The sequence below is a fragment of the Bombus terrestris genome, chromosome 13 (assembly GCF_910591885.1).
Source record: "Bombus terrestris chromosome 13, iyBomTerr1.2, whole genome shotgun sequence".
Taxonomy (NCBI): Eukaryota; Metazoa; Arthropoda; class Insecta; order Hymenoptera; family Apidae; genus Bombus; species Bombus terrestris.
In genome coordinates, this window is record NC_063281.1 from 7,094,404 (window position 1) to 7,114,806 (window position 20,403).

Sequence of the window (20,403 nt, forward strand, 5' to 3'; positions counted from 1 at the left end):
ACCAGCGCTAGATTATCTCAGTGACGGTAAGTATAGGTTAGATCGGCAACTCTAACCCATCTTGCGGCCATACCAGGAGCATTGCTTCCCCGAACACGTAAGTCCCGCACTCTCGGGGCACGTCGAGCCACGCGATAATTCATGGAACTTTATGCGCACCTCGTGTAATGCCAGTTCCTGTTTTTTTTGGCCGTCATGACGCGGCATAGTGAGCCACGGTGCTGCACGAGCCTTAAAGAATCGCATGGGTGGTACTTTTCAAGGTGAACTGCCGTTGAAAATCCGTGAGCATAAAAGACGACTGGCCGAGTAAGTCGCTTCACGAAGCTACCATAATATAATGGAATAAATACAAGAAAATGAACGAACGAAGTTCTTCATTTTATATATATTTTTATATGTTGTTTACATATGAGATCGTATTATCTACGTTTTTATTTTAATTAGCCGCGTTAATGACTGTGGTTAATTTAGTATGAATATCAGGGTGAAATATCATCCGGTCTATACATTTTATATCGTAGCTGTTAGAGCGCTATGAAATTGCATCACCTTTGATCGAGAGATTAAACGATTTTACTAGTTGCCAGATAAAATCGGCCAAGCTACTTTATATATACATTGTTACAGCATGATTTTGTATGTTTTAAGATTGTCAGTCGCTCGCGGGGAGATGGAATCTGTAGCGGCGCCTCGCATTAAAGACTACAATTTTTCCATTCCGGGGCCACTAAATTTTACTACAATTAACGCTGGCAGCAAATTGCTACTGCCGATCGCGGAGATAACCTAATTACTACATAATATCAGGTAGAGTTGTTGTTACGATGTACCGGTGTGGTAGGAGGGGAAATTTAAGTACAGCCGAGGCTTTAGCACCAGCGCGACGGTGGGATAATTTTTCCTCTGATTATGGGCACGTGCAATATTTCCATTAGTTGTCAATTTAGTTGTCGGCACCTGATGGACGTACGTTGGATATATGTACCTGCAACCGTTCCGGGAATAATTAACAATAAATTATCCACGGAAGCTATCATTACGGTAGCTAATCGTGACAAATTGACCGTTATATTATTAAACAGCTTACAAACGCTAATTGCGTGACTCGTGTGAATCGTTTGAACGAGAGCAAGTGGCTGATTGTAAGTGAATAATGGACACTTAGGCCGATCGTTTCGAATCATAGATCGAGTCGAGTAATTGACTTTCTTTCGATAATTCGATCCTACGGTAAATAGCACATAGGCCGAGATAAAATTTAATATTATAACCTTGTCCGATGAAATTCGAAGTGCGTCGAGGATATACCGTTACTTCGTGGTCATTGGGTTCGTTAATTACGTACATACATACATATAAGATAGAATCTCGCTTAATTAGGTGATGAACTACCGGACAGATCGCGAAGAAGCTTATATCTTATATAGCGTCTCCTCGAAAACTCCTTTTCAATTGGATTTTCCTGTAAAACATTGTTATGGAAGAAATCTTTTTCGTGCTTTATCAAAAGTCATAAGTACTAAGGTACTAAGGTACATAAGTACTAAGGTGCTTAAGAAATTGCTGGAACAAGGTTGTTGAAAATAGTCTGAAGCACGACGTGGCCAATAATTTTCCCACCATTGGTAGCAAAGCGTTTCAGAGGGAATCTTTCAGAGGACGCCACGATGCACGTCTAAAACGCAAAGTTAATCAACCTGCTGACAGATGGCAGAGGCAGTATCGCAAATTGTGGGTAAGCCTTTACCAAGTACCGAAAAATATCAGCAAATATTCTGACGTGTTGAAAACTCGATTAACTAATGATAGAAGAGCAAACGAGCAGCCACTTCGTGCATCGATAATTTAACAAGAAAATACTGTAATATCGAATAAATATACATACATATAGAAAATCACCACTTGATGGATGTCGATTACACTAAAAAGAGTAAGAAAATGAAAAACAATAATGTCTTCTATTTAGCAAATGAACGGTTCTTTTACACTTCTACCGTTATTACTTATCGTGCCGCTGTTATAGCAGAGTAACTGAAAAATTAACTCGTGTAATTTAGAGCGGCGTTTAAGTTGATCGCCACGCTCTTAACGGATCCATTACGTTATCCTTGTTAAACCAACACGTACAGAGCGAAAACGCTTGTTCGCCGGCGCAACATGCAATCTTGAATTTAGAATTTCGATAACGCCATACAATAAAACCTGTTTTTCCCGCATCGAACTCATCGATGCAATATATATTGAGAAGTATTAGTCCGGTTCCCAAGATGGTTCGTTGAACAACCTATGCCTATGTAGGAATTCACGAGGTTCATCGACGGGACACAGCAAATGATTTTATACTTTGGAGCGATTTCAATTTCTCTTCTTTCCTCTTGACACCAACGTTGCGAACGATTCCTCGTAATACGGGTCCCCGATCAAAGTGTAGAGCCGTTCACGATCTCGCACAATCGCATATCCAAGGGAGTCGAAAGTGCGAAGCGTTTACACCGGTATTTGAACTTCGCTGATGACGGTAATCACGCTCGCTCGACGCTTCAATTGCACGTTTCGTCGGGTTTCTGCGCCTCGGTTACTTTACGATCGGGAGTAACCCAGCGTGGTGGTCAGGATCGTGTCCTCTTCGTCAATCTCTATCCACGAGACCTTCTCCAATATCTTTTTACTCATTTTTCAGCTTCGCTTCTTTGACTATCCTTTCTCCACGTTTCGGTAAATTAACGATAGGCGCACGTTCCTGCGGAGTCGAGTAAATTTCTATATTTTTTCTTCAATGTTTACTGTAAGACTGATGGAATTTACCTTTGTTTGCACTTTCCTTATCCAATTTCTATTTAATCGACTGAGTTATACTTAGCAAATGTAAATTTAATTGTAATAAATTTGTCTGATGTTTACGATACACGAGTGAAATTATAATTGCAAATTAATATAAAATGATTGGTTTCAATAATGATAGGAATTAAGTAATTTAACAAGGCGCCATATAATATTTGTATATAGTACACAATATGAAATTATGTACTCCGCGGAGAACGAACGTTTTTGTAAGATAGCAAAACGATAAGACGGTGTTAATTATAAATAAAAGAGTGTGGCAGTTTGATGAGTTTATCCTGTCATTAATCGTTACCAGGGTAGAAAATGCGACGCTTCTGGTGGCATTGCGGTGCTCTTAGTGTGCCACGGAAATTCTAGGATTCTCAACAACCATGCGGCCACGGTTGGCATTATTTGAAGTGTTTCTATACGCGGATGAGTTATTACCGTAAATTACTATTGTTACGACTTCCCTGGGCGCGCGTTACCGTAATCTTTTTGACACGTAGCGCGACACACGGTGCCTTTCAATTCGCCTGAAATTCAAATTAGCCGTGCTTCAATGTATTATCCCATGGCGGTCTCTGGCGAGCGCGCGAGCGCGTACTTCCTGATACCCGTTGACAACCGTAGAAATCACGCTGTCAAAATATTTTTCAGGCCGACCGCTTTTTCCAACCGCGTGTTCAATATTCACTGATGTGACAGCGATGGCCGCGGGATTGCGCATAATTTCACCGCGCGACGATTTTCGACTCGTTACAGAATCATCGCTAAGAGCCAACGAGGACGCGATGGCTAAAAATACCAAGAATATTTCGTTCGGATTCATTGTGTTTCGGCTGAATGCGTTCTCCTTCCTGGATGTGTCTCGGCTCGTGAGTCGTGAGACTTCGCTCGATCTTCTGGTCTAAGAGGAAACAAGAAGAAGAGAAGAAGAAGAAAAAGAAAAGGAAGAGGAAGGAAAAAAAGGAAACGTTCCATGGAGACGGTGGCGCGGAGACGCGGCGACACGGTCGTTCCACGGTGTTCGGAAGGATGCTGCGACATTATCCTTTCCATGTAGCGAGCGCATCGACGACGAATGCACGAGGAACGCGCTTGTATCGAAAGGCTATACGTACGTGTATAAGTATACAGACACGAGTAGCATACAAGCGGAGATCGCACGCACGCGGCCAACAGAGCGCACCGGTTCGACCGGAATCGAAGCTCCGTCGAAGCCCAGCCAGTCTCCGCGGCTCGATCTCTCACGAGAGAGCCGTGAGCGCGTGCATGAACGCACGCACACGCAAGCAGGAACACGCGCGGAAAGTCGAAGCCAAAGCCCAGCAGTCGGTGGACGCTTTGATGTGGCCGCCGCCGCCGCTACCTTCGCCACCCTGAATACCTTTATATCTCGCTCTGCTGGCTCTCTCTCTTTCTTTCGCATTGTCCTGCCGCATAGTCTCGTCCCTCTTTCGCTTTCTCTCCTACTTTGTAGCTGCACCACGCTCTCGACTTCGTTCCGCAATTCATCTCGGTGTCCTCGCGGACTGAACTTCACCCCCTGTCGAGACAACCGAGTGTGACGATGCTCTAGCTTGCCTTGTGACACGATCAATTCCTCCCTTTCGTTTTTTCCATCGGCGAGGAAATCCGGATTCGTGGATTTCTAGGAAAAAGAAATGAGCAATGCAGGAGCGATAATTTCCTAGTAATCGTTAATCCTTATGTTCTAGTAAAATATCGAAAGCTTTCGATTTTAATATTCCCTTCGCAAATTAATCTTCGCTTGAATCTTTCATCCTAATCTATATGGCAAAGGATTGAAATTCTTTACTGCTTAAAAGTACAACAAAGTTGAAACTTTAGAAAAAATGACCTGGATTTCATTCATTGTTACAGAGGATGTCCCCAATTTCTGGATGGAGATATAGTTTGGACGGGAGAGAAAACGGTTGCAGAGTACGTATCGACACGTCGATCAAAGGAGCACGAAAGAGTGACGGAAAGCAAAATCCTCGGCGATGCCCGACGTGGCCGGAATGTGGGATGTAGAAAAAGTGGTGACGTCCCTTTCCCCCGCTTTGGCGGTACCGATAGCAACAGCACGAGGATATCGCGGAGCTTGCGTTCCTGCGGGATCAGGAAAGAGGACGACTCTTGGCCAGCACCTGTAGCACGTAACCGTGTGTCCATCTGTCCACCCGTACCATCGGTGGGAAGGCAAGGCCTGACTTCTTGCAGCGCAATCAATCGAGCCGCCGCCGTTGCCAGTTTCTATTCCTCTTTTCGTTCCCATCTTCTCTTCAACTTCATCTTTTCCGCTCACCACCTTCGATACCCTTCTGCTATCTGCTATCTAGGTGAGTTTAGAACCTCTTGGAACATAATCTGACTTCAAGTACCCAGGAATTTTGATTGCGTTGCAATTTTACTCTTGCCTTGACATTTTTTTTCCTTCGGAGAAGCGCGGTACTAGGGATTCGAAATACCAGGAATGTGACGTACTCGCGATTTGAGATACTAATTTTCTATAGGTTCATGGAGCCTGTCGATATTCTTGAATTTTAGTTTTTTCGCTTATTGTCACACCACTGTACCAACTGACGCTAAATAGTTTATCTATGATTATCAATTTGTAAATTTCTGGTTAAATGGAAAGATTGTGATCAGTTACAGCTGTAAACAAATTCTAATCATAAAGAGTCAAGGATTGAAATTGTACTAGAAATTTGACACAGGTGCTACGAATGTAAAATAGTAGAAATGTAAAATTATAATACAATATCAAAAGTCGAAGGCATTAGGATTCTTTAAATTAACTTATCTTAGATTTCATACTTCGACAAGTGTGACGATTGCAAATACGACAGTCGCAACTCGCAAAGACGTAATTTCATTATGGGAAAGACACGGTCCAGCTAAAGGCGTAGTCGAATCGCGGAGCTCGTTGTTCAAGTTTTTAGCTCAAAACAGGTACCGGTGTTTTGCGGTGCGCGTAAAAGAGAGCCTCGTGCGTGCCACGTATGAAGAGAGTTACGCAAGGCTTCTTAATTTCTTTTCCTCGCGGTGAACCGGCGAAAGAACCGTGGCCTTGACGATTCTACCGAATCAACGTCGAGATCTTCTCCGTTACGTCATACCTTTGATCTTCCATATTCAACATTTTTTACGCCCTCAGAGGAAGCATAACGTGACAACGATGACAATAAGAGACTGGGAACCGTAGCTCGTAGGACCAGAAATTCGCAACGGGCCAGAAATTCAAACAGGTCAAAATCTGCATACCTATCGACCGTTCCTTGGATCCTAGTCTCTATTTCTCTCAATATAGAAAACAATAGAACTAGAAGGTGACCAACGAAGACAAGACAAACGATGGGTGGCAGGATCGAGAGTCACGCTTTCAACTTTTCCTATTTCAGCAATCGTATTATCTTAGCTTTTCTCTGACATGGTTCAGCGTCGAAGTCAAACTAAGATGTATATAGTTTCGGCTTTTCTTTTTTATTTTAGACGTGGTATTTTTTTCAGGAAAAAAAGAAGAAGAAAAGATTCGACCATGAAGATCGTTCGTTATCTGGAAGATAACGCGACTCGTTGTTCGCAGAATAATTAAGCTGAATGTTTGAATCGTAGAGCCGAATAATAATGACGATGCTCCACGCGGCGGTACTCACAGTACCGGCACAATATAATTAACAGTAGCCGTGTACACATGCGGAGCAACAATTGCCGGCTCCTCTTTGAAAGAGAGACCACCTCCGGAGGCGATAATTTATTATTTTTATAGGGAGCTATTCATCAATGGCTGCGGTCTCTGCCACGGTTCCTATACCGTCGTCAGGTCACCCACAGTAGATGAAAGAGAGGGAACAGGTGTCCAGATTTGACGAGGAGAAGCTTAATTGTCTTCTTCCGCAGAAAAAACTATCTCTCGGTATCTTGTTATTTATGATGAGAAAGAAGAGTGTAGTAATTAAATGTTAACTTGGATCGTGTAATAGTTTAGAGGAAGAATCCTTCATAAAGCATTTCGTGGAAAAGTCAGTTTAATTTTCCATTTAGATCTTCTATAAGTCTAATATTCTCTTTGATTCTTCAAATATAAAAGAGGAAAGAGACGAAATTAGTTCATTCATTTTCAGCGACTCCGCTAGGCAATACGTTGTCTAAACACTTCATTTTTAGCTTCTAAACGATCATACTATATAATATTGATTTTTAAGTGTTAAGATAGGTCGTGTAATACTTTAAAGAGATACACTTGTTTATGAAGCACATTTTACGGAAAAGATCATCCGAATCTTCTGGTTCGCTATTTAAGAAACTTAATATTCTTTCTGTTTTTTAAAAAAATGAAGGGAGAAAGAAGAAATCCATTTTCGAAGACGCGAACAGGTTTCCTCTAAACAGTTTTCGATTATTTACATTGACAATATTAATATTTGACTATCCAATGAACCGCTTCTGATCTTGTCTTAGAAATGACAAAATGTCACCTTTGGTTTTGAATATCTCGTTTAATCGACGCTACATTTTTAAAATCCAAATGGCCCTAGACATTTGTGCAACTCTGTAGACGAAACGATCGGCTGCCAGGCACGATTCTAATTTCCATCCACTGTACTTTCATGGATGTTCACAGCGGTCAGATCGCTTTGCTCTATTTGCATTTAAACGGCTCGCTATGGTTGACAAATGAGGCCGATATTATCGGACAATCGATTGCCAGGCTGAAGGAATCGCTTTGCTCGCGCCCGCCAAGCCGGCAAATCTCTTAACTTCGCGAGCCCCGATTCAGGAAAGGGCCGGGAAGAGGAGAACAATCGGGCCTGCGACATGCCTCTACAAGCGGATTCCGTGTTCTCCGTGTCTGCCTGTTCTCTCTCCGTGTTCCTCGTCCTCCTTCTTCGTCTCGTCCCCTACCCTTTTCCCCTTTTGTTCACTGTCTGTTTTTGTGCGACTCATTTCGTCCGAGACACCCGTGAATTTGCTGGTTCTATGGGAACCAACAAAACCAATAAGATGCATGCTTTCGCTAAAGATCTCGCGAAGTTTACTGCTTTAAGCCATTGAATGATAAAAAAAATTATTTTTTTCTAATAGCGTCTACATTTTTCTATTTTCTTTTTATTTTCTTTTTTTAAGATGTGGCATCTAAAAGAGTTCGAAATTATATATTATACTCTGTATTCTCTCTGTTGCGGATAGTGTTGCTATAATATTTTGTGAATCAATTTGGAATTTTTATAGTTTCGGTGAATAATAAGTGAAAGTAGATGACGACGAAAATATATTAAATAACTATGAAGTTATTTTTGGTCAAGGCCACGAGGTTCCTGAACCCCTTGGGAATCGAATCGAATAATGTTTGGACAGCGTACTATGTCACAGAGGAAACTCCGCACGGGCAATTACAATATTTCCTACGTTGTGAAAGAGGATGGGCTTGGCTGACACTCTGACAGCCCGTAGTCAAATGTTCCACGCTCCCTTGCGTTCTCCTCTACGCCGCCATTGTATCTGCATACGCACATGCCTGCTTCCCTAACAGTAACTTCTCGTTTTCGTCTCGTCTGGTACACGTGTCGCTGCTAAACTACCTTTCGCTCGTTTCACGCGCTGTGAATTTGATTTTACCTCGGAATCACTCATTCGATCGTTCCTTCCTTTGTTTTCATTTTATTTGTGAAAATCATCAGTCCCCTTCCTTGCTCGTCCATAAATCATAGCGATATTTATTTGACTCTATCGCAAAATTATTCATTATAATTTCCTATCCCTTGTTTTCCCTTTTCTCGATTAAATTATGGAACGATTTGATTGTTCTATCTACGTCATCCATAAAATTTAACTGTACCTCGAAATATTTCTATTATTAATCGAAATAATCAACTTTCAGATAATTGTTTCCAATATCTTATCATTCGTCCTCATTTTTAAAATCAAAATTATCAAGCAGAACAATGGACCGATTTAATCACTCTCCCTCCATCGAATTCAGGACCATAAATTAATCTGTGCCTCAAAACAGTCCTTTTGTTTCCACGTTATTGACTAAAATGATGAACCCCGACAATGGGTTAGTTTAATTATTCTTCCTGGGCGATAGAACGCAGTCGCTATAAATGGTATACCGGTAAATTCACGGTCAACGAAAAGAAAGAGAGACAGAATGCCAGATCAAAGGAGAGGGTCTCACAGGTGGACGCATTGCGCAAACGAAAATCTCATTATCGCGAGACAAAGGTAGGACGATTAATCATCATCATCGGCGTATCTCTGCGGGCAGCGCGTCTGGCTCGCGGCGGAAGCGCGGGATGATAGACTCGAGGAGTCGAAACAGGAGGAGACGAAGAAAAGAGAGCAAGATGAGGAACGAGCGTCACCGTTGCGGTGCCTCGTGAAAGGTCCATGCGGAACTAAGTCGTCGTCCTTTTGTTCTCGCGTCGCTGGACCATCGTAGCCACCTACCAGACTTGTTTCTCCTTTTCCTTCTTTTTTTTTTTATCTACCTCTAAAAGACCATCCTCCCTATTTTCTCTTCTTCTTCTTCCTTTTTTTCCCTTCTCTTCCTCTCGAAGCAACGATACCGCGACAGGGGGCTCGATTCTTTCACGATTCGTCGCAGTTCATTTGCGTATAGATCTCTCTGTTGGACGATTCCAAAGGAAAGAAGTCGAAGCTCGGTGCCTTAGTCTGATTCCATGGCCGTCGGCAGAACGCGTTAAATTAGTAATTGTGTTTATTACGAAGGCAGGGGTAGCCGTTTTCGATCGCTGCCACCTCGTGTCGCGTTCCTTTCGAAGTTAATCCGTGCCTCTGCAATTGCTTTTTCGCCTCGAGAAAGAAACGATTTCGTGTGTGGCGTTCGAAGGTATTGCGTTCCCTTCCGCCGTTTAAAAAGATGGAAAAATGTCAGTGTAATAGCAGCTTTTGTCCTCTTTCCTTTCGCTCTTCGTGTACAATAGTATATGCGATGGATTTTAAGAGCCAGACCACCCTTCTTGCGCTCGTGTTTTGAAATCGACAAACGAGTCGGTTATATTCTCTATTTAGGTGTGACAGTACGTAGGAATTTGCATAGAGAACTATCTGTATCCGCCATGAAATTTCTATGAAACGATTTATCTTTCACTTAGTAACATATGTGTGTTTTACGATATACCATTTGCGATTCATTACAATTAGAGACCTGATTGATGAAGTCGCATTCGGAATTATATGTAGCATTCAGTCTTCTCCGATAGACAGCGCCTTCTCGAAGTACACGTAAATTGAGATGTAGGAGAACTTGTACGTTCGAAAGATCCTGTCGCTAGAAGGATTCTAGGAAAAATTCTAGCAACGAGAGAAAAACTGCATTTCTCAGAAAAGTAACAGTGTGCGAGGATAGACTACAAGAAGAAAGAATGCAAAGATATCGGAAAAGAGACTGTAGCGATAAAAAGCAATCCAAATACGTTAAACAAGGAAGCGAAGGAATTACACTAATAGAAAAGAGCAGCGTAGGAACACTAGAAGTAGAATCTAACGACAAAAAGAACAGCGACAATCTTCAACACTAATAGAAAAGCCCGAGAGTATCGGAAGAAATGACACTATCAGAACAAGAAAAAGATTCTACAACTAAAAATACAACAGACTGTAACTAGACAACAATCCAGGATGTAGCGTTCCACGTACAGGATACTAAAATGTCGTTCCGCCCAAGAACTCCTAATAAAGGAACATTAATGACGTTTAATTACAACAATAATATTTTTTCCATGAACACGGTAGCCAGAGAAACCTTGGAAAAACTGGACGACGCGACGGGCGAATTACGCTTCGCTCGGATTCGACCCGGCAGTTTCTCCTTTACCTGGAGTATCGTAACGCGAATCCGCGACACGATGGAGGATCGGAAAAAGGAACAAAGGAAAGGAGAACGTAAAGTCTGTCGTTTGACTGGCTGGGTCGAACCGATCGAGCGCCTCGTAATTATTGGGTTACCTGAATGAGAGACGGTCGGTGTCGACAATGAAAAATTCTGGAAGGATTAATTTCCAGCCTCGCGGCACCACCACGATAGGTAGGATCCTCGGCTTCACGTTTTCCCCTTCAGGGGGAACATGGCCGTGGCTCTGCAACGCGCGGAAGTCCCATCGAAATTCCGGTGTGCACGTGGAGCCCATCAATCTTATTTATGCATATTAGAAATTACGCGTATATGTAAGTACACGGCACGGTACACGATACCACCGGCGAAAAACGAAGAATTAACAACGTTGTCGGGCATCAATCTCTGCCTCTGTTCCTGTTCGATGTCGCCGACCGGTTTTTAGGCGAGGCAACAATGTTATTAAACGCTATTAGAATAGGTCGTTTAAAAAAAGATCATACTCGATCGTTGATTTTATGTACGATATTAAAAATATCGAGAGCACCGAAGGAATACTGGTTTTAACTCGGACATACGACTGTTCGTTCTTTCACTCGTACGAGAGATCTAATGTTAATCTGGAATGGCGACGAATGTCACCGGAGGTGGTCCACGATGATAAATGCGAGGCCTTAGGCGGACCTCACCAGTGAAATGGTAGGTAGGTAGCCGGGTAGCCGACAACACGCAGCAGGGGTCTCTTCTCACCTCTGTCCGGTGGCAGTGCAGTGAAAGAAGGAACACGCTTCCGTTTCAACGAATCCGAAGTCAATCTGCTGCTTCGATCTTTCCAGAATCAATCTGTTTTACGCTGTGTTCATAAACAAAACATTCGCGATTCTAGAAATATTCCTGACAAATCTATCGATTTCTATATGAATGTAAGTACGTACTTACATAGTTCTTCGCTTGATACCTCTTCAAACAAGCGAAAAAGAGAGGAAAATAAATTGTCGTGCACGTTACAAAGAAGGTAATCAACATTCTTTACGTTTGCTTTTATACTCTCGGAAAGATAATTGGAAGCACGTACATTCGAGTGGAGCCGGGAAGGAGGAAGAGGAGATTTAATATCGAATCCAGCGAACAAAGAGGCAGACAAAGGGCGAGCATCTCGACGCGGAGAAAGGAAAACACTTCATTCGCTTCTGTGAAATTATAGAAGGCGGAGAACGGCGTTTGCAAACGTCGAGATGCAAAAGAGGCGGCGACCGTCAGCAACCGGGTTCAGAGGTTAAAAATGCGACCTTACTCGACAAGAGGGAACCTTCATCGTCGTGCTGCGACAGAAAGCGTCGCTTTTACAAACGCGATCTAAAGAGACGACGCGTGCTTTGTTCTTATATGAGCGTACACATCGAGCTGGCGAGGCTTGAAAAAATTGCTTGATATAAACAACAATTAAGTAGGAGTGCCGTGGATACCTTTCACAGCGTCGAGCCCCGTGGGAGAGCTGGTGTACGACGCGACGAGAAAAAAGAAGTCGAAAGGTACGCGGTGCGCATAGAAGAACGACTTCCTCGCGTAGGCGATCCTCGAATCCTCCATACCAAAATTGGCCAGAATAACTCTGCGAAGAGCGAGTAATTAGTTTCGGAAACGATTGCAATTGTCCTTCGATTAGGAACAGTTAGGCTAAACGAAAGAGAACGCTTTCGACTGGAACGTTTATGAACGAGTTATTAAATCTGAACGATTTAATTCGGCTGTCTTTTAATTAGTTTGTCGATTCATCGTATACTCCACTGAGAATTATATTCTCGCGTGATCCGTTACGGTAGATATTGATATACGAGATTATCGAATGGACGATGGAAAATTTCTGCTAAAAGGAACAGAAATCCTCTGCCGTCGATCGTTTTCAGCGTTGGTTAGGCTACATTTTTAGACATAGATTGGCTTAGATCCTTATCTTGGGAAATCCTCGTGCGAGCGAGATCCTACAGATAGATAACCGTTAACTTTCGTGAGAAATCATTGGCAGCGTTTAAACGTGGTTGAGGAATTTTTAAAGCTTCCATTCTTCCAGTTCCCTGTCAGGTTTTGTATTTTTTCTTCCATGAAAATGACGATTGTGTCTTTTAGATGTTACGTATTTGATTGATGGTTTCTGGTTTGTTTCGTTAGTCAAAGAGGACTATTTTCGAGACTCCATGCGCAGTTTGCATGGGGGTTGCGAGTTGGTTTAAGGGGGCGGGTCGCATCCCCATGACAACCGTTGGCCTCGCTGATAAATCGACTTCGTGCGCGGCACATCGGTACACCGTGAAATGCGATTCCAGATTACTTCGAAAGTTACGATCCTAATTAACGATCCACGAACGCACTCGTTGTTTAAATTACCGCTTTCGTGGGTTCATGGTTCGATGCACTGGGAACGAGTTCTGTAATTCAACTCTTCTGATAAAGTTTCTTAATAACCAGCCTTTAAATGACTTTATTATAAATTAATAGTTTCGACGATTCTCTAAATCGTTGGTTGCCGCGGCAACATCGTCCGACTTTTCTGATCTTTAAATACATTTTCCACCCGAACGATACAATCGTTCGTCGTCGTTGATTAAAGAACCATGACGCTGTAAAACGTTGCCTGGCAAAAACGTAACTGCTTCAGCCAGCCGTGGAATCGTTCGATCAGACACTTTCAGCAATAGTGGACCTCGACATTTCTCTCTCTTTCTTTCTCTCTCTCTCTCTCTCTTCATCCCCGTGATGTTCTACTTCTTCATATACATAGCCACGACAACCAGTCGAGGTTGTGTCTGCCTTTCCAGAAAATTTTCCGCGGAGTTGGATGGAATATGAAGTCGCGTGCGCTCTTGCAAATGTATCGCAAATTGTCGTTGCGAAGTGCTTAATGCAGGAGGCGAGGTGGTGGCCGTCGAGGTGGCGGAGGACGAGGACCAGGATTGGGGCGAGGAGACGCTCTTATAGACGAAGGGAGACGAAGCCATTTCGCCCGTACCCGCCCACGCTGGAATTCGAAGCTTGGTTGACGTCAGAGGCGTAGCAAAACTGTCATCTGGGCGAGGAGTCTGACGACTAACGCGACGCTCCTCTAATGGTCCCGGTAATGTCGCCCGTAAAGATAATCGACCGTGAGATCTTCGACCGTCTCGTGGCTTTCTTCGTCGTGCGGATTTCCATGGGACCGCGAATCGCGAAACGATTTTCCGGCCTCCGATGAACGAGCCGGTACGCGAAGCGTTAGCAATTGTGTAGATGTGCAGGTGCAGGCTGTCATCAAGGGTGCACTTGGTGATGGAGCGTTCTTTGAGGTCGGTGACGTTTTCAAATGTTTTCTCTTCTTCTAGATTTTTCTCGCAAATAAAGACGGAATGGTTTCGTTCAGGATGGAGACGGAGATTTATGGGTTTTATTCGTTAATGCGGGATACGAGGATTTATATTTGATTGCGTGCTTCTTCTATTTCAGAATGTAGTCGTAGTTTTCTTTCTGTACGTGCGTGAAACGCGTGAAAAATTTGATTGCGATTTAATGGCGCGCAGGAGTTTATTAGGGTAATTTATGGGCAATTGGTAACGAACGTGGGCGTCGTTAAAATTTTAATAAATATTTGTTAGTTTGTTTTAACGTTTGTACGAGGTGACAGAGAAATCTGCATCGATGCATTCGACGCGAATGTAGAGTCGCCGCGATGCAGTAACATAATGGCCCCAACAAGCCACGAGGGGTTGGGTCGGTGGCTCGGTTGCCCTCAAATCATCACGGGGGTGTGAGGCAAATGACGTTCGGCCACGCGGAAGTAACGCGATAATGGCAGCTATGAAAGGCCCCACCACGATATCTGATGCTTTGATGTCCTCTCCCAAAGCTGCTCGCTTCAAAATCCATTCTTTTCACTAACACTTTAAATTCTTGAACCCACACACACTGCTTCTGTCGATTGCTTTATTACGATCCGAAGCGACGCGACGTAACGATCTCAATAAAAGTATCCTCCCTCTGCATGTAATTCCATACATTTATTCGTAGTACTTACATGAATCTGCTACTAAAATCTATGGAATAGTTTGTTGAAATACAAACTGAGATTAAAAAGTGAAATAGGGGAAACGATCTGTAAATAAAATTAATTGGCGGTTTAAAGGAGATAATACCCTGTTTCTTAATTAGGGCACTAGACTCTGAAATACGCTTTGAACCGCTGGCTATTGCTTATTCCTATGTTTCTGACATCGACAATGATGCAATTTGAGTAGGGATATAATTGGTTTAATAATGTCTACTTAACACATTCACTGCTATTTACATGCATATATTTTTTTTATCAAGAGGTCTTTATTTCAAGATTACATTATACTATTTTTCGCAATCCATCGAAACGTACAATCTCAGAACACACAATACTTGCTTCAACAGTATCATTTAGATTCTAAGCAAGATATTGGAGCTGTTCACACACCACATTGATTAACTCCATAAATTGAAAAGTAGGAAAATATAACGTTACAAACACTATTTTTTAATTGTACGTTATACTTTACTATTCATTATGCCATCCTTTTATAACAACTAAAGCTATGAAGTAAATCATTTGTTTCTCGACAGTTGAATATTAATCGCGTACTCGTGTCATTAATAAACTGGCCAAAGGTGCCGATTAATATGATTCCTGGAAGAATAAACTATAAATCTTCACTAGAATAATACAGACTAGTACAACGAAACGATAGATACGTATATAGCATTGATATTCAGAACTGGACAAAAGAATTCTGTGCCTTATAAAGCGATCAAAAACTGCAATTACATATGACAACTATAAATCACATCTCTATATTCCAACGACAAAAATTGTAACGAAAAATTACTGAAACTTCCCAAGTTCACGAGTAACTCTTTCCCGTCGCTTTCAGCGGATGTTAAAGAAAACGAATCCGCGACATTGGCCCAGGTACCACGAAGATCGATTCCGAAAAGCAGTTTTTAGCGGCGAAAAGGAATAGCAGGAGGCAAAATTACATCTCGAACGGCCTGAGGTCGCAGTCTACCGGAACAGAGACTCGTCCGTAGTCGCAGTTTGTCGGCCAATGGGACCAGACAGAAACGCAATCGCAATGCAGGCCAATCCCTCTGCCCCGTTCGTCCACCCGCTCGCTCGCCCTCCCGTTCCCGGTAATGACAATCATTACGGGGAATGATTGCAGCGTCGGGTCCGCCAGCGCGCCAGCCGCTATTGGGGGATGGAAACCACCTTATAGAGTCTCTCCTCGGTCCTCGATGCGAGCGGTTTGTCACATGCTCCCGACGCGGCACAGTGTTTCCTTTTCGTCGCGATTCCTTACGAATTCGTTACCACGGTGAAAAAATACCATCCTTTTCGCTGAACGATCGTGTAAGATGGACAGACGTTGAGGATGCGATCGTTCGAAGTATGGCCGACGATTTCGAGCCTCGAACACGTGGATTTCTAGAAGACCTCTATCGTGGAGAAAGGTTTACCGAGATTGGATTGGAATTTTTGTGGCTTTTCGAGGTGCTAATTTGAGAAATGCAATTGGAGTAATGGACTGCGATGCTGGATGGAGAAAGTGATAAATGGAAGACGCGGACGATGCGACGGTCGCGTGATGGAAACGTCTCAGTGCGATATGAGTGCGTCATCGAATACTCAGGGTCAGGATGATGTAATTACTGGAAGATTTTTTGTATGGCTCGGCGAATGATGGAAAAGGCTTATTTGTGATAAACATAGTAAAATGTATGCAAAAAGTCTATACATGAGAATCATCGAGATGACAGAAGAACATGGCGGTCATTCGACCACGTGACTGTTTGTACGACCATTTTCAAGGTAACTGACAATAAGAAATATGTATTCATTTCTAATAAGATATCTGTCAGACGTTTAACATTTTTACGTCAAACCGTATAATATTTTCCAATTGATTCGCTTGTACCATGTAATTTAATCGTGACAAATAAGTAAGGCAATTATATCGTATCTCCGTTTAGCAGCATCAGTCACTGGAGATTCGCCAAGTTTCCTGAAACTTCTCTGTACAACGGAGCCACGAGGTTAATAGCTAATTGTCGTTTGAAAACCGATCGATTTCTGATGCTCGGTGAATTCCTTCGTCCGGATGCAGGTGGAAAGAAATCTCGAGCAGACATAACGGTAAAGTGATAACGCGTCATTGATAGAATGCAACGCGTTGATTCGACGGATGCGCGTAATATTCGTCGAGATAGGAAAGAACGGACGGGTATCAATTTCAAAGTCGATAAAATATCAATGCTTGTTAACAACGATGAAATATGGTCCATGTCCTATATCGTTATGTATCGAACGTGGAGCATAATGACCGGTGATAATCGTTCGTAATAAGAGATCGAATCGAAGTCCTCGTGGTTCTAGGAAATTATGGAATCGATCACTTCGCGAGTTATCCGGATCATTCTTGCGAAACCCTGATTTCTTTGGGGGCAAAAACCGCGGTCGCGAGACCGGTTAGAGCTTTAACTGGTATCGAAAGAACAGATTGCAGGAAACGCTTGGTAAAAACGCGGCTGCGCTTCGCAAACTGAGGGATACATCGCGGGGGAAAAAGTTGAAATTGCCGTCCGTTTTAAGAGAGGAGCTTCTCAATGAACGCCGGCACACATCTCTCGCGATTGTTTCACCCTTCTTCGACGAATCCTCGATAATTGTGCTCGGACGTAAATAAAGATTCTCGCGAATGAATGGAGGGTTGGCGAGAAGAAAGTGCAACGCCGGTACAATGTACTTAATTGCACGTACAGTATTTGGCTATTGAGTTAGGAAAAATTCTACTTTCCTAAAGACGACGCTATAAATGGGAAATTGCACTTGCTTCTTCATGGAATCGGTACATCTGACAATTAATTTATTACTACACTGTGTCATAGAGATGTTTTGTAAGCAAATGGTTACAAAATTTTCCTTTCATGGTCAGACAATTTATTCAACTTGAATGGTATTGAAAATATCTGAACTCTGTTCGGATCGTCGCTGTATTTATTATCGATTATTATAATATCCGACCTGAAGACGAAGATACCGAATGTCTAGCAATATAACGAAGACATAAAATAACTGATACAGCTGTGTATACGAAATATATTAAAAAGACTACGAGCTATAACGAATACAAACGAAGAAAATAGATAAATATTACGATCTCGATTTAGCCGGCCTTCTAATTTTACTAAAGTTATGAAAAACATTGATTGTTTTTGGTAGTCGACGAAACTGTAATCATCACGATAATCGAATAGAACAAACTTTTAATTCTAAACAGATTACAAAAGTTTGCATAATAAAGCAGACGCCACTAACTTCGCGGTGACTGGATTGCCAATCGACCGCGCAAGATTTCCGAACGTAAAATCATCGTTCCGACTGGAGCCTGTCATAATACTAATCATCCCCTGGACGCAAAAAACAGATCGATTTTTCTCAGCCAAGCCCAGATACGCGTCCCTCCGCCCAATCCAGTTTTCCTCGCAGCCTGCTTAATCCAGTTCCACCGGGGCTGACTCTCGTCAAAGTATCGGTTACAAAGTATCGAATCGATGCTGGAGGTATATTTAAAGACGCAGGAAGAAATTCGACTGGATGGTGACCGGATTCACCCATACCCTGATACGTTCTCCATCTGGAAAGAGGCACGGTATTCAACGTTTGGTCGCGTGTGTGCGTATTTCTGGGCGCGTTCGCTCGTGTGCGCGTCCTTTCTCGCCGCGGAAAATATAATGATGGCGAGCGAACGGAGCTGCGAGCGTTCGTTCGGTCGAGACTCGCGTTGGAAACCGGCGATAAGGAGGGAGTGTCTACTGCCGCCATAATGATAGCCCTGAGCGGCTCTCTGACTCCGGTACACGCTGCACCGAGCTGTTCTGTGCACGTTGCATCGACTATACCGTGCGTTTGTACGCGCTATGTGCACATGCACCGAGCCGCTGCACGGCATGCAGGCACGCATGCACGCGTGCACGCACTTTACGTGTCGCCAGCCAGACAGCCAGCCAGCTAGCGAGGAGAGACTCGAGAAGGAGGGAAACAATGAGCGTGTTCCTTGCCGTGCTATACCTCGTTTCTCCAGGAACCTTACCCTTTTCCTCTATCTTCATGCACTCACCGTAGTATGCTTGAACCTTTGTGTCTGGCTACCCACGCGGTGCATGCGCGACTCGCATGCGTTCCGGCTTCTGGGGGTGAGGATCTGTTTATTTATGAGTTGTACGAATCGTTCGCCAATTGCTGTCATTTAAAATTTAAACTCGCCTGATGAACAAGTTAAAACGGTTATTAGAAATCGAAATATAGGGTGGAGAAGTTAATCGTAAGGGAAGAGACTTTCTCATACATTGATTAACATTGCTGGTGATATTGTTGTAGGTTTCGAAATAGAATGTGTTTATATATATATATATCTTAGGTATAGAGCATAGTTGCTGGTTTATATCGCGATACTTAAAACGCGAGTAAACGATCCACCGGCTCGCAGGGGTTAATCTTTCCATGGAATCTTGTTCGGAAATATGTTCGAGTCGATAAATTAAACTAAAGGGAGGGGAGGGGGGAGTTAGGGCGTTGCGTAATAACCATTGGAAATTTCGAAAAAATCGTGCGCCGCGTGGCCTGTCGTTCGCAATTCTCCGATCGCAGAAAAAGAGGAGGATTTCTGATCGAACGGCCGCGCGCACACACCACACCCCGGGTTTCTGGTACCGCGGCATTGCCACGAGGGTTATACCGGGTTCACCAGCGGCGTATATGGGGTTCCGCCATTGGTCGGGTCGGTTCAGATTCATTAGCACGCGAACGGCGATTGGCCGGCCGCGAGGCTATCGTCTTTTTGCTTTCTGCCCGCGTAATGACGTGCTGCGCGTCTCGGCTTATATGCAACCGAGCGATCGTGCATGGCAGATAGGTTTTGCCGGTGTCTGCATGTGCATCGTCGAACCACAGGCGCACTGTTATACGCGTGCAGCCACGTATACGGTCGCACCAACCTTCGTATACGTTCACACGTACAGGAAGCGGCCGACCGAAGCTGGAAGATACCTCGAGGGGGGTGTGGAGTTACCTGCATCGCAAATGGGTCTCCGCCACGCAGCTCAGCCTCGAGTCTCGAAAAGGATACACATGTATATATACGCCCTTTCTCCTCGCACCCTCGACGAATCGTCGATCGTCGAACGGGGGAAGCCGAATCACCTGATCGAGATCCCCAGATTTCGCGAAAAAATAATTACCAGAGAATCGGTGAGAGATAGGTAGACGGTGTTGAAATTCGATTCCGAGGGGATGTGCACGCGGGCCGCCTCACCTCCATTTTGAATTCTTGTTAACCGTGGCCCAGGGGTGGTTGATGGTAGTGGTCGCGCCAGAGAACCCGTTGGTCGAGCACATTACAATAATATCGATATTAGAATGCAGATCGTTTCATGCGCGTGACTTCCACGCGGCGTCATACGGATTGCCAAGGTCGTGTCTTTTTCTTCTTTATTTTGTCTCATTTTTCTGTCTCGTTCGATACTTGTCTTTTTTGCCGCGATTTGCTTCTCGTAAGTATTAATTAATTCACGATGTACGTAACTGCCTGCAGCGGAAATTAAATAAGTTTCTCGTATTCAATTTGCGGGACGAGATCGGATACGTGCGTATGCAAATC

The 20,403-nt window shown here is 43.5% G+C and overlaps 1 long non-coding RNA gene across 7 annotated transcripts in view; it reads left to right on the forward strand.

Annotated features, from left to right (window-relative positions):
• Window positions 1–20,403, forward strand: part of LOC105666383 — a 77,462-nt gene that overhangs the window by 19,170 nt on the left and 37,889 nt on the right. For 3 of the 7 annotated variants that reach the window (XR_007226129.1, XR_007226130.1, XR_007226131.1), the window contains exon 3: window positions 4,714–5,174. This is a non-coding gene — a long non-coding RNA (uncharacterized LOC105666383). Of the gene's footprint in view, window positions 1–4,713; window positions 5,175–15,807; window positions 16,557–16,717; window positions 16,881–20,403 lie in introns of those variants that run through there. The other 4 variants (XR_007226132.1, XR_007226133.1, XR_007226137.1 and 1 more) reach the window with 4 other exon arrangements.